Here is a 14,797-nt window from a genome sequence, read left to right on the forward strand (position 1 = left end):
TTCATTAATTAGATCACGTCTTAAACCAATATTTGAATGCAGAGTTACTAATGATTGTGCAAACTCATGATTTAAGGTAATTTTATATAAACCATTACATAAATTACCGGAACCAATCACTTTTGAATTAAACATTAAATTGAGTTTTCCACAATTAAATAAAACTGAATATCTAACACGATCTAATTTGGATAATGAAACTAAATTCCTAGAATTTGAAGGAACATAAAAAGTGTCTTCTAGATCCATCTGATGACCCGCCTCTAAGATTAGTCGATAGGTTCCTACAGCTATGACTTCAGCTTTGAGACGGTTCCCCATATAGACAAATCTTTCACTTTCCTTCAGTTTCCTGGTTAAGAGATATCACTGCATGTCATTTGTAATGTGGATCGTTGCCTCAGAGTCAATCCACCAAGTATTAGAAGATACTTCAGCAAGATTTGATTCATAACAAACAAAAGAAAATTTCTTACATTTCTTTTCGAACCAAGCCTTTCGCTTGCTGCAGTCTTTCTTCACATGTCCCTTCTTGCCACAAAAGTAGCACTTGACAGTGAAACCATTCTGAGCCTGATTTTCTTCCCCAGATTCATTCTTTTTCTTTAGTGGATTTTTCTTAGATTTTACAAACTTACCCATCTTTTTCTTTACAGCTCCATGAGTTACAGCCAATGCAGTTTGACGTCTTTCCTCCCTCAACCTCACTTCCTCCTGAACACACATATTAGTCAGTTCATTCAAACTCCACTTATCTTTATTGGTGTTATAGTGAATTTTGAATGCACCGAACTATGATGGAAGTGAGTTAAGAATAAACTGCACGAGGAAGGTTTCATCAACCTGCATCCCTAAAGTTTTAAGTTTTGCAACTTTGTCGCCATATTGAGGATGTGATCCTAAACTCCTCGGTGGCCATTATATTTCATTGTTGTTAATTCAGCCATAATAGTGCCAGCAAGTGGCTTGTCGATCTTCAACAGCCTTTAACCAAATTTTACTTTAAGCGTTAGGATAACGTCACTAAAGAGTCCTTTGGTCAATAACCAAGTAAGATCCCAGGAAGGTCGGAGGAGTCAATATAGCCTCCCTTCTAAGTCCAACCACCTTAGATAGCAAGCTATCTTTTTGACAGATCTTAAGAGGTATTAACACAAGATCTCATAAGTAACATGGAAAAAGGCATAAACAATATACATATTAAAGCTTTGAGAATTACGATGAACTATTGATATCACATAAGTTTTTCCTTTGGGAAAAACTTAGGTATATCTATTGTCCACTCGTCAAGAATCACTTATGTAGGTCTAAAGTAATTTATACAATTTTTCAACTAGTCATGTTACCTTTGGGTATTCAATTCTAATCTGTCAAATTACATAAGTTATATTATCCTACCCAGTTTATAATTATTTGAAAGTGACTCTCCTTTGGGCTAGTCTCAATCTCCTAATTATAACTGCAATTGAGAATATTATAGACCTTAATGTTACCCCTTTTAACAATTCTTTTATGTAATTCTATATTCATAAGTTTTACAAATCTAGGCCACTTTGGCAGCTACTAAATTAGTAAACCCTATGAATACGGAACTAACCAACAATATTCTCTATTCATTAACTTTGAGTTATTTAATTATCATTAATTCAATCACAATTTTAATGAGATCACTATTTTTATGATTTCTAAAATTTCTTTTATGTGATTGCTATTACCAATATAATAATAATAATTCTGGATGAACAGGAATATTTATATATGTATTATAACAATCATGAATATCTAAAATAATGGTTAATAAGAATTACACCTAATATGAATTAACCACTTTAATATTTAATATTCAATGTCATAAAATTATATCATGATATCAATTTTAAATCATGAAAATATATAAATATTTAACAATAATAGACAATAAGTGTGCATAATTTAAACAAAGCAAAAACATAATCCTCTAATGTGATACAATCAAATAAATATATTTATTTAATAGTCCGAACGATTCAGCAAAATTCTAAAATTGCTTTTAATCTATGCACTTTATTATAACGGCAAGCAATACACTCAATTCAATAACATATTATAATGATTATAAAAATTATTATCACTAAAATTGATAATAAATCAAAACATGCATATGAACAGTATATAGAATTACATAAAAGTTTGCACCTAACATATCACAAAACAAAGTGAGTGAGGGAGTCCATGATATGCATACTTAGTTACGATTTAGAAATCAGGAATGAAATCTTCTTTCACACAACCTTTGACTTTTAATAACACAAAAAGAGTTTCTTTGATGCATAATGAATATGAAAGAGATTAGATGTACCATTCAGACACTGCCTAATAAATATGGCATGCAGCTTACAAGATTGAACATACAGCGTATATTCAAGATAACCAACACATGCCGAGAGTTCAAACCTTATGAACAAAAAATATGTTGTTATGAATAATTATAATTATAATATAATAACAATATTTATAAATATATTATTATTTCAAGGTGTATTGATTCACAAACTAAAGCTCTGATATCACATGTAAGATTTAATAATACATGTAACCATAATAATAATGCGGAATTAAACTTTACAGGATCTTGAATTCAATACAACTCAAGAATAAAACGAATATACCTTTGTCAGCCATTGAATTAGAGAAGTTGAGAAAATACCCCTTAGAGTTGAACCTTTAATTTTGGCTCACCTTCTTCTCTCTGTCTCTCTTAATTAGGATGACTATAAAACTTAAAGTGATGGAAAAATACTCATGATATGAAAGGGGAGTCACCCATCCTTATATAGAGGAGAGAAGAGGGCCAGATAAACTCTATCAGAAGAATTCCTAATCCATCAAGGTTTCCTTCTTATCTTAGAAGAGTGATTATATTAAAATTCTATTTACTGAACTTGATCTCAAATATTGGCTTTATCTATTTGTGGAGTCCAAATAAATTAAAACATGTGGAAAATATGTAGGCTATTGGGCCACACTAGAAAAATAAATCCAACACTTGCGACATTGGCCAAGAACGTAGCCAGTCGGGGAGCCAACCTGACTTGGCTCAACGCAAGATCGATCTAAACTAGCATTCTGGGGACGCCACAAGCGACTGCTTGGTTGAGACTCTCCACATGGTCCAATGGCATGAGGAAAGGAATTCGCTCACTACTACAAAAATAGTTAAAGATCACACTTTGACAAGAAAAAAGATCTCACTTTTATTGGAAGTGTGATAAAAAAATTAGATTGATATTTTAATCACACTTAATTTGATTGAGTGTGATAATATTTATTTTTTATGTCACTTTTCAATTAAGTGTGATTATATATATATTTTTTAATCACACCTTCTAATTAAAAGTGTGATTATATATACATTACTACTTTTTAATCACACTTTTTAAACAAGTGTGATTATATATATATTTTTTAATCACACATTCTAATTAAAGTGTGATTGTTTATATATTTTTTAGTCACACCTTTTAATTAAAGTGTGATTATATATACACTACTACTTTTTAATCACACTTTTTAAACAAGTGTGATTATATATATATTTTTTAATCACACATTCTAATTAAAGTGTGATTATTTATATATTTTTTAATCACACCTTTTTAACTAAAGTGTGATTGTATATACACTACTACTTTTTAATCACACTTTTTAAGTAAGTGTGATTATATATATATTTTTTAATCACACATTCTAATTAAAGTGTGATTATTTATATATTTTTTAATCACATCTTTTTAATTAAAGTGTGATTTCATATACACTTCTACTTTTTAATCACACTTTTTAAGTAACACTACAAGAAAAGTGGGCTTATGAGACGGAACTTTTTGTGATGGCACATTTGTCGTCGCAAAAAGTCATTTTTTGTGACGGCACAACTTGCCGTCGCAAAAAATGTGACCTTTTGAGACGGCACAATTTGTCGTCGCAAAAAATGTGACCTTTTGAGACGGCACAACTTGCTGTCGCAAAAAATGTGCCTTTTTGAGACAGCATAGGTTGTCGTCGTAAAAAAAATGTGACTTTTTGAGACGGCACAACTTGCCGTCGCAAAAAATTTGACCTTTTGAGACGGCATAATTTCCCGTCGTAAAAAAAATGACTTTTTGAGACGACACAACTTGTCGTCTCGCAAAAAAAAATGTGACTTTTTGAGACGGTACAACTTGCCGTCGCGAAAAATGTGCCTTTTTGAGACGGCACAACTTGCCGTCGCAAAAAAATGTGACTTTTTGAGTCTGCATATATATAGTTACAAAATGGTTTAAATAAATGCAATCACCTTGCTTGTTTCCATTTTTCAAAAAACACTTTTCTGAAAATTTTAGCCTACGTTTGGTTGTGTTTTGTAAATGTAATTTGAGAGTATGAGTTGTATTTTGAGTTTGTATGTTGTTGAATTATGATTTGAGTGTAAAAAATTTGTTTGGTAAAGAGTTTTGAAAAGAGTTTTAATTTGAGTGGGGAATTGTTGATGTGACATTTGATATGTGATATAGAAATTTACAACTCATAACTAAACATACAACTCAAAATTATTTTAAAGCACATAAAAAATTTTAAAAATTTCAGAAAATATTTTTTTCGATTATATAAATCAATTGCAAAAAAAAAAAAAAAATTACTGTTCCGGACAGCCGGCCGGACGACCGGCCGGACGTCCCGCCAAGCAAGATTTTCCCCAACAAAAGGAAAAACGTGTCTGTCAAAAACAGAACAACGCAGGTGTTCTATGTAGAGTTCTCAAAACATCATTTGAGAATCACAACCAAACACCATGCTTGAATTAAGGTGTGGAATTGTGATTTGAAATCACAACCAAATACATTTTCTTATTTTCCGTATTTTTTTTGTTTTTACTAATTTTTTTTTAATATTTTAAACATTTTTTTTACTTTTTAGACACACTTAACATAAATACACCTAAAAAGTAAAAAATTTGTAAAAAAAAAAAATTTTAAAAATTCACTAAATGCCAAAAATACAAAAAAAAAAAAATAGTACATTTTTTGTATTTTTATGCATTTATTAAAATTTTAAAATATTTTTTCACAAATTTTTTACTTTTTAGATACATCTAAGTAAGGTGCATCTAAAAAAGTAAAAAAAATGTTTAAATTTAAAAAATATTCACTAAAAACAAAAAAATACGAAAACCAAAAAAGTCAGTTTTCAAAAAACTTAATTCAGAAAACTCAAACCAAACACACTGAATGGTATTTTTCTATCATAAAAAAAAAAGAAAAAAAAAACGGCGCCGTCTTACTCTTTTGATATAACATTTCTCTTTTCATCAATTTTTTCATTTTCCTGTCTCTCTGTCTCTATCTCTGTCTCTCTTCTCTTTCTCTCTCTCACTCATCACTCTTCTCTGTCTGTCTATCTGTCTGTCTCTCTCTCTTTCTCTCTGTGTCTCTGTCTCTCTTCTCTTTCTCTCTCTCACGCATCACTCTTCTCTGTCTGTCTGTCTGTCTGTCTCTTTTGCTTTATGTCTCTGTCTCTCTATCTCTCTGTCTCTCTCTCACTCATCACTCTTCTCTGTCTGTCTGCCTCTATTTCTCTCTGTGTCTCTCGCTCAACTCTCTTCTCTTTCTGTCTCTCTCTCGTTTATCTCTTTTCGCTATTTTTTTTCTCTCTCTCTATCTCTTTCTCTCTCTCTCTCTCCCTCTCTCTTTGTCTATCTCTCGAACATCTTTTGTTTCTCTCTTTTTTTTTGTCTCTCTCTCTCTATCTCTCTGTCTCTCTCGTTCATCTCTCTTCTCTCTCTCTCTCTCTTTTTCTATGTCTCTCTCTCGTTAATCTCTTTTCGCTTTCTTTCTCCCTTTTTTTGTTTATCTCTTGCTCATCTCTTGTTTCGCTCTCTTTTTCTGTCCCACTCTTTCTCTATCTTTTTCTCTCTTTGTCTATCTTTATCTCTTTCTCTCGCTGTCTTTGTCTCTGTCTATCACTCATCACTCTTCTCTTTCTATGTCTACCTGTCTGTTTGTCTGTCTATCTCTCTCTCTCTCACTGTGTTCGCCTTACTCACTCTCTCCCTCATCTCTTCTCTATTTATTGAGCTCCCTCTCGATTTATCGATCCAACCATGTTGGGAACCCTCAGTGGGCGGTGACCCTCAGCACCCCTACTTCCACGTGGGGGGCTGTGAGAGCAAGAGTGAAAATAAATAAATAAATAAATTTTTTTGAACCAATCGGAAAACAGTAAGGGTGGTGGGGGTCAATCCCACTAGGAATCTAGGGCATTTTCCTTATCGATCCACTACAAGAAAATGCACTTTTAGCAACCACTTTGTCTCTTTCTCGCTCATCACTTTGTCTCTGTCTCTCTATCTCTCTTCTCTATCTATGTCTCACTCATCTCTCCCTCTCACCACCCATCTCCTCTACCACATTTACCACTACTGCAAATGTCATTTCACTACCACCACTACTACCACTATTGCCACTCCACCTCTACGATTACCATTACTACCATCATCACTACCACTCCACTACCACCACTACCACTACTACCACTACTACTATCATTATCTCTCCTCCACCACTGCCACTCCATCTCCTCTGACTGTCTCTCCCTTTCTCTATGTGTCTTTGTCTTTCTGCTCTCTCTTTCTCACTCATCACTCTTCTCTGTCTGTCCGTCTCTCTCATTCTCTTTGTGTCTCTGTCTCTCTTCTCTTTCTCTCTCTCACTCATCACTTTTCTTTGTTTGTCTGTCTCTCTATTTTTCTCTATGTCTCTCGTCCATCTCTCTTCTCTCTATCTCTTTCATCTATCTTCTCTCTCTGTCTCTTTTCTCTCTTTTTTTTTTTCTCTCTCGCTCTCTCGGTCATCTCTTTTTGTCTCTCTCTCGTTTGTCTCTTTTCGCTCTTTCTGTCTCTCTCTCGTTTATCTCTTTTCGCTCTCTCTCTCTCTCTATATATATGTATTTTCACCTATTTTTTATCTTCCTTTCTTTCTTTTCTTTCTCTCTCTCTCACTCATCACTCTTCTCTCCCTGTCTGTCTATTTGTCTCTCTCTCTCTCTCTCTCTCTCTCCCCCACTGTGTTCGCGTTGCTCACTATTTCCCTTCCGTATTCTATATTTACTGAACTCCCTATCGATTTATCGATCCACTACAAGAAAATACACTTTTAGCACCACTTTGTCTCTCTCTCGCTCACCACTCTGTCTCTGTCTCTCCTCTATCTGTCTCCCACTTATCTCTCTCTCTCACCATCCATCTCCTCTACCACCTTCATTACTACTGCAAATGCCATTTCACTACCACCACTACTACCACGGTCGCCACTTCACCACTACGACTACCATTACAATATTTTTTATTAAAATATTACCCCTACTTCTACCAAATAAAAAATAATAATAAATTTTTTTTCATTAAAATAAAAATGAAACAAATAAATTTTCAAGTTTAGTAACTAAAATAAAATAAATTTTTTTTAAAAAAATTTATTTTAACAAAAAATAAAATTTTTTGGCGACGGCAATCCCTGTCACAAAAAATAAATAAATTAAACAGCGTTATTTTATTATTTAAATTTAAAAAAAAATTTTTTTTTTTTTGATTTTTTCTTCCCCCTCCCCCTCTTTTTCCATTCCCCTCCCCCCCCCTTTTTTTACCATTCCCGCTCTGTTCCCCGCCGCGCGCCCTAAACCAAAAAACCCTAATCTCTTCTTATCCCTCCCTCTCTATCGATCGATCGAGCGGCGGCAGACGACGGAGAGCGGAGAGAGAGAGAGAGGCGGAGAGATGGTATGCGGCAACACATTTGCGAAGACCATATGCTCAATCTGCTACAAAGATCTCATACCCATCGTCGAAGACCTTCAATCCATCTCCATTTGCGGTCACGTCTTCCACGAGCTCTGGTCAGTCATCACTCATTCATATTTCATATATATATATATATACACACACTTATTCACATTAATCGATTGAAAATTCTGTTATTTACCTTTGTAAAAACCCTAGCATTCAACAATGGTTCGAGTACTGTTCAAATGGGAAGAAGAGAAATTGTCCTGTATGCAAGTAGACCTGTTCGGAGGCCAAGCAGACCTGTTCGAAGAATTGAATCTGTCTGCTGACTTGTTGAAGGGTTTATATGTGGAGATGAAGTTTGAGAGGCCAAGTAAGATCCAGACGATCAGTTTGCCTATGATTCTGAACCCTCCTTACAAGCACTTGATCGCTCAGGCACACAATGGTTCTGGCAAGACTACTTGTTTCGTGCTTGGCATGTTGAGCCGTGTTGATCCCAAACTCACTGCTCCTCAGGCGCTCTGTATCTGCCCTACCCGAGAATTGGTGATCCAGGTTCGTTAACATATGCAAATCTGTACATAATTTCTATTTGTTGATGTTTACAAGTATCTGAATGTTTGAACTTTGTTTAATATATATATATTTTTGGCATGCGAATTTGGTTTTAATTAATGGTACTCTTTGGGTTGGGATTTCAGAGTTTTAATCATATTTACTTATTCCTTTATGTATATTTTGTTCTCTTTTGATACTTGAAGTGTCTTTGTGAATTCAGGGTTCCCCTCAACCTTTGGATAGGGAAAGGGATCATGGATTATTCTCTTCTCTCTCTCTCTCTCTCACTTTATTTATTTATTTTTATTTTTGATCTTCAATGCTTGAATCTGATGCTCTAGATCGACGACCCTCTGTGATCTCCAAATTCGCTCTTAATCTCCCAATTCGACTCCCTCAAGTAAAAGATCTCTACTTTGTTTCATGGTTTATATATGTGTTTGTGTAATTTACTCCATTAATTTTTTCTTTTCACCTTCATTTTTGTTCTACATCTCTTCTTTATCTTTTATTACATTCACTAAACTTGATTGAATTCATTGTTATTGTTTGTGTATACACACACACATATATATATATTTGTCAATTTGTGGTGATTTGTGATTTTATGTTTTTGATTTAGGGGTTTCATCATTTCATTATAAAAAAATTGCAATTAATTCCTGTGAAATTTTTGTCCCAATATCTGTGGAACTAGTTTTTTTTTTCCTCTTGCCCTTTTGATTCAGGGGTTTCATGATTTTGTTTTCATTATAAATAAATTTTGATTAATTTCTTTTTGGAAGATTTACGATGTTTTATTCTTTGCTTATTTCATGAGAGAAAATTATTAGAGCGTAGTTATTAGTAACTTTTCATTGGATTAATTAACTTTATTGAAGGAGAAAGTGATGATATTTGTTCCCATATCTTTTATGGTTGATGAAGTTGTTATCATGTTTAATGATCTTTTTGTTTGCTTTTGTACTTGGTTTGCTTAAGAAACACATTGCTTTCCATATTGCATGAGCAAGAAGGTGCACTTTGTTTATTCGATTCCTCTATTTTTCTATTTTCAGGTATGGTCCTCTCTCTCACTCAATTTCTCTATTTTTCTATCTTTGTTTTCCCTAATTTTTAGAATTAATATTTTCCCTAATTTTTTGAAACTAATGAGACACGCAGTGTCCCATATGTGATTTCTTCGGACTATATTTTGTATTCAAAGGTTATGTTCATCTTAGTTTCCATGTGCTTGCCATGTTATTGGTTCTTTATGGGCATCTTGTATTTTGCATAAATTTTCAGTTTGAATATTGTAATTGAGAGCAATTAGACAGTTTAAGTAGTGGTAATTTAGAAGTGCCCATCTTTGTTACTTATCAGGAGGACTACCATAGTAGAAGAGGCATTTTCTGCTATTTTTTTTGTGAATTGAATGGGTGACCAAAGAATTTATGATAGCATGGTTGTGTCTATTGAGAAATACATTTGAAATAGCATTCCAAATGAGGTTGTTGTGTATCATTTTCAACATAAAAAAGTTGTGGAAGCCATTTGTAAATCAAATTTGCAAGAAATATTTGATTTTTCATTTTCAACTTGTTTTAATGATCAATTAGGATACAATTTCATGTGTGATTTTAGGTAAGTTTGGGTAAGGCATATCAAGTTTCCTATGGAAAAAAGAGTAGTAGAATAAGTCTAATTGACCTCATAAAGGGACTGGCCATAGCCAAAAATGAAATCAACAGAGTCTTGGATGAAGCAATTATTGAAATAGTGAAGGCCCTTGTGATCATAAAGGGTGTCTTGATCACCATAAAAACTGCAGTTATAAAATGCAGCCTTAGTCCCTGATGTCCTTAGCACCACTGCTTACCCTCTTGCTAATCCATCCTCATGCGCTGCTGTGTTCTGCATTACCTCCCACCCACATAATTTAACAGAAAAGCCAAACACCAAGAATTTATGCTCAGAATTTTATTCCCAAAATTATTAATGTACGGTTCAAATTTAACTTTTGTATGTTGAAGCAATGAATCCGAACCATACATTGAAATTTTTTAGTAAAAATTTTGTGTACGTAGTATTGTAGAGAATTTAATGATGTAGAGACTCGAAAAAAAAGGAAAAAAAAAGATGGTCCATAAGCCTAATTTGTTGTGTTGTGGGAACTTTGCAGTTGTTGTGAGTTGGCTTGGATTAAAGCCATGAAGGTTCTGAATTTCTTTTCTGAAAACCCGTGATCTCATGAATGTGTAGTTCTTATGGACTCCATAAGGGATGCCAATTTTGATTGTTTTGGTCTTTTGGAGTGATTCAAGTAGCAGGGGAATGTCTTTTTGTCTCTTCTTATTCTATCATATACAACAGTCTCTTCTTGTAAGCCATAATAAATTGTTGTTGGATATGCAACAAAATATGGTCAAGGCAACATCTAGTTACAGTAATGTTATACTTAACACAAACAAAATCTAATTATCTTATTATTAATTGAATTATTAGGACTATGTGGCATTGGTGACTATCAAGTCATTTGGCCAAGGAAGCTTGCAGTCTAATTTTTAAACTCTCGCATCTAATTCCCTTTTTTCTTGAATTGTTTAGGATTTCAAACCACTTACATAGTTTCTCACATAAAATCCTGACTATTTATTGTAGTCTAATCCAACAAAGCCTTATTATTATATGTATATATTCTTTTTCTGGGTGCTGTTGGTATGTTTGTCCCCTTCCCTCTTATAAGCACTTCTAGAGACAGAGGGAAAGAGAGCAAGAGAGGTACTAATGTGCTGGAATTTCCCTTTGGATGGCATGTGGCAACATCATGATAGGACATAGTCAAGATGGGTAGTGTCCCTTGGTCATATGGACAATCAATATTCAAAATGGTAAAAGAACTGTGCCAGGGAGTCTATGGCTTTCAACTGAAGTTCTCAAATCTGGACCATCCTTTCTTCCTCTGGCTAAGGTGTCACCTATTGGATTAATTGCATGGAAGATGTCATTTATGTACCCATAAGATCACAGCCATGATCACTACTCATAACATGAATCAAGTGCTTATAATTTATAGCTATGTACGAATTTAGGTAATTTATGAGATTGGGTAATTTTAGTTTTCCTCTGCATTAGTTGATCAATAGAAATTCAGTGATTAACATCAAGAGAATGGCCATGTTTACGATGTAGAATGTATGGCAAAAAATTGGACACGATGACATTGTTTTATTTTTTGTCAGTGAAGTATGCTATTTTTTGAAAAAACATCAAAGTATTTTATTTGTTTTTTTTTTTTTTTTTTTTGTAGCAATGTTATATGTTATTAATTTTTCATTATCTTTTTATATTACTATTTATATGAATCATCATATGATATATCTTATTTAGTGATAATTATTAAAAAATCAGAGCATAAATAACTCCAGCTTCCAAATCCTTAAATACCTTCTAGAAGCATAACAACCAAAGTGAACAATTACTGAAAAAGCTCTACCTCAACTAAGCCTTATAGTAAGCCTTAGAGAGGTGATCAAATTTAGAAACCAAGTTCAATGACATGGTAGTAGATATAATGGATTAAAATGACGAACTCACCAAATTCTTTGGTTTTATCTTATCTGGTTTTGGTTTAGCTTTGGTTGGTGATTGGCATTTGTACGAGAAATTAGCTCCAAATTCTCTGATGTTGTTTCTCCCAAAAAACTTGATGTCTAGTGCTTTAGTTTGTTTTTTTACTTCAGAATTCATTTGGAACTAGGACTGTTTAGTGGATGTGTTGAGGAATTGATTTGTGTTGCCTTATCTGTATTGTTTTTTGGATTTGTGTTTGCTTCCTATAGTTTGATTTTGTGAATATTGATTGTTTCAAATGAAAGAAGAGTAAATTACCTATGCACAAGCTTTAATTTGCAATTTTAATTAGTAAAAAATCAACAACTGTGTAGCTTAAACATTTTGTATGTGTTCCCTATATATAAATCCCCCAATACACATTACGTATGAATGCATTACCTCTATTGCGCTTACATTTAACATCAACAAGATGCTATTGGTGAAGAGAAGTTAGAAACAAAGATATATATAGTTGTGCTTTTGACTTTTTGTTGTCCGTTGTTTTAGGAAGTGAATTGCTTAATAAGCAGTTTTGTTTTTTTTTTTTTTAATAAAAGCATCTGGGACTTTCTGGGTTCACATTCATCCTCATTATGTGTTTTTGTTGTTGTACTTTTTTAAGATGGTGGCTGGGAGAATCGGTGGGTTAAATCTGACTGGAAGAAAGATGAAAACTTGGCTGGGAAGTGGAACTTTACTTCTGGTAAATGGAATGGAGATGCTGAGGATAAAGGTACCTTTTTACTCTTTCTTATTCTTGTATGTCTATGACAGTATACAATTTCTTATTCTAGTATGTCTAAGAGATAATGATTTTTGCAGTTCACCCATTTGTTCTGTCTTTTTGTCAAAAATGAGTTCCATGCATTGTTTAGATCATAACTCCATTTACACACAATCTGACTTGTTGCGACTAGCGGCATTTGAAAATAGACTTAATAAGGAACACTTCGACCAAATTTCATGATCTCTGAGTAAGTAGATTAAGAGATGTGCATTCTCAAAGTTGATGGTTCTGGAGCAGGTGTTGTCAACACAGCACTCTAATAATAAATTAAAGCTAATTTTGACCCTCATGCCTTAATCCTTAACCTGGCATGGTGGTACACAGATTACTCAGTGTGTGTGAAACACTTGACTTTTCGTTTTAAATTTTAAATGTAAATTATAATAGGCATGTCTGATCAACACGTAATTGTTAATTAAAGGTGTCTGTTAACGCCAAGGATTTGGCCTGATGGATGAGACCTGGACTTGGTAAACTCTGATAGAAAGTGAACCTATTAGTAAACTTTGATTGAGTGGGAGCAAATATTGTTTTAAAGAAAGTGATTTATTGCGCTTCAAAGCCTTCTGTTAACAGATTTTCTTTTAAACGTTTGGTTGAACTGATGCTTTCACTTTCCAGCCAACCCCTGTATTGTTGGGATCAAACCCAAGTACATTTTGTTTTTGGATCCTGCAACATATTTATGCCTTGTTTAACAGATCATTTTACTATGGCTGACTATTGTACACTGCAAGGTTACATCTCCCATGATTAATTCTTTCCGAAATTATATATTGGTGTAGTGAGCTAATTTTGAATTTTATTTTAATGTGAATTGCAGAAGCAACACCTAAGACAATTATGAGAACAATGGGGGTAAAAGGTCTTGCCCTTTATCACTTGAAATCACATCTTTTGTTGTTTCCAATTTTTTTGTATGCATATAATTTGATATTGTTCTCTAGTTTTGTTTGTTTGACATGCTCAATTGTCAAACCTCTTTCCCATGACCCTACCTATTCACAAGCACAAAGGAAAATATGAGAAAAAGAAAAGACTCCTTGAGATTTCGTGCTGGAAGGGGTTGAACATTTGAATACCAATTTGAACCATTCTTTTTCAGTTTCATTCTGTTGATTTGTAACTAGCTTTGCTCATTTGCTGACTCTATAGATAACAATCTTTAATGTATTCACAGGCATAGTATTTGGTGTCTCATTTTTGCAGAAATGTCGTTTGGGGAAGCAATCTTGCAAGGAGTTACCTGACAGCTCTAAAGATGGTATCAACCTTGTTCTCACTATAATGCTTAGTAGTTTGTACATTGCGTTATTGATAAACCATATGAAATTTAGCCCATCTACTACATTTGTATGTTGAATTTAAGGTGATCTTCAAATCAAGCTAATAAAAATAAGTTAGAACTACTTGTAAATTTAAATGCACAAATGTGACAGCACAGAAATCCACCCAAAATCCACACAAATGTGATTAGTCGGACTTTATCTTTTGTAAGGCTAGAACAATCTCTACAAATAATTAGTTTATTCATATGTTTCTAGTGGTGTCTGAATTAATTTGTGTTTTTATTTTTCAGGTTAGAAATTTCTTGGAGAGATGCAAAATATGGTCAAAGAATTCAAGGACTTAATTTTTCAAGTTTTTTTTTCATTTTTATTTTTTAATATATGTAAGCACAGTTTAAATTTTTTTATTTAATTCCTTTGTATATACTTTTGAACATATTTAACTTTCATTTATGAAATATATGATGTTATTTCATTGAATATGTGGTTATGATTTAAAGTATAGTATATAGTGTGTATTATATTCTTGAAATGCGCGTACAAAAATAATATTGATTATTCTTCAAATATGTCGAATCTTTTTAGTAATTAATCACACTTAAAAGATGTGATCTAAATGTTATTAATCACACTTAAAAGATGTGATCTAAAGTTTATTATCACAGGTTTTATTAGTTTTTAATCACACTTAAAAGATGTGATCTAAATATTTTTAATCACACTTAAAAGATGTGATCTAAATGTTATTAATCACACTTAAAA

At 33.0% G+C, this 14,797-nt stretch overlaps 1 long non-coding RNA gene across 1 annotated transcript; it reads left to right on the forward strand.

Annotated features, from left to right (window-relative positions):
• The first annotated feature begins 12,408 nt into the window (after nt 1–12,408).
• LOC145789091 (uncharacterized) lies at nt 12,409–14,515 on the forward strand. Its single transcript, XR_014330430.1, has 4 exons — nt 12,409–12,692; nt 13,570–13,611; nt 13,956–14,010; nt 14,326–14,515. It is a non-coding gene; the product is annotated as an uncharacterized LOC145789091 (long non-coding RNA).
• The last annotated feature ends 282 nt before the right edge of the window (nt 14,516–14,797 follow it).

This window comes from Camellia sinensis, chromosome 5 (genome assembly GCF_055761805.1).
Source record: "Camellia sinensis isolate YWXY chromosome 5, ASM5576180v1, whole genome shotgun sequence".
In the NCBI taxonomy this organism is placed as follows: Eukaryota; Viridiplantae; Streptophyta; class Magnoliopsida; order Ericales; family Theaceae; genus Camellia; species Camellia sinensis.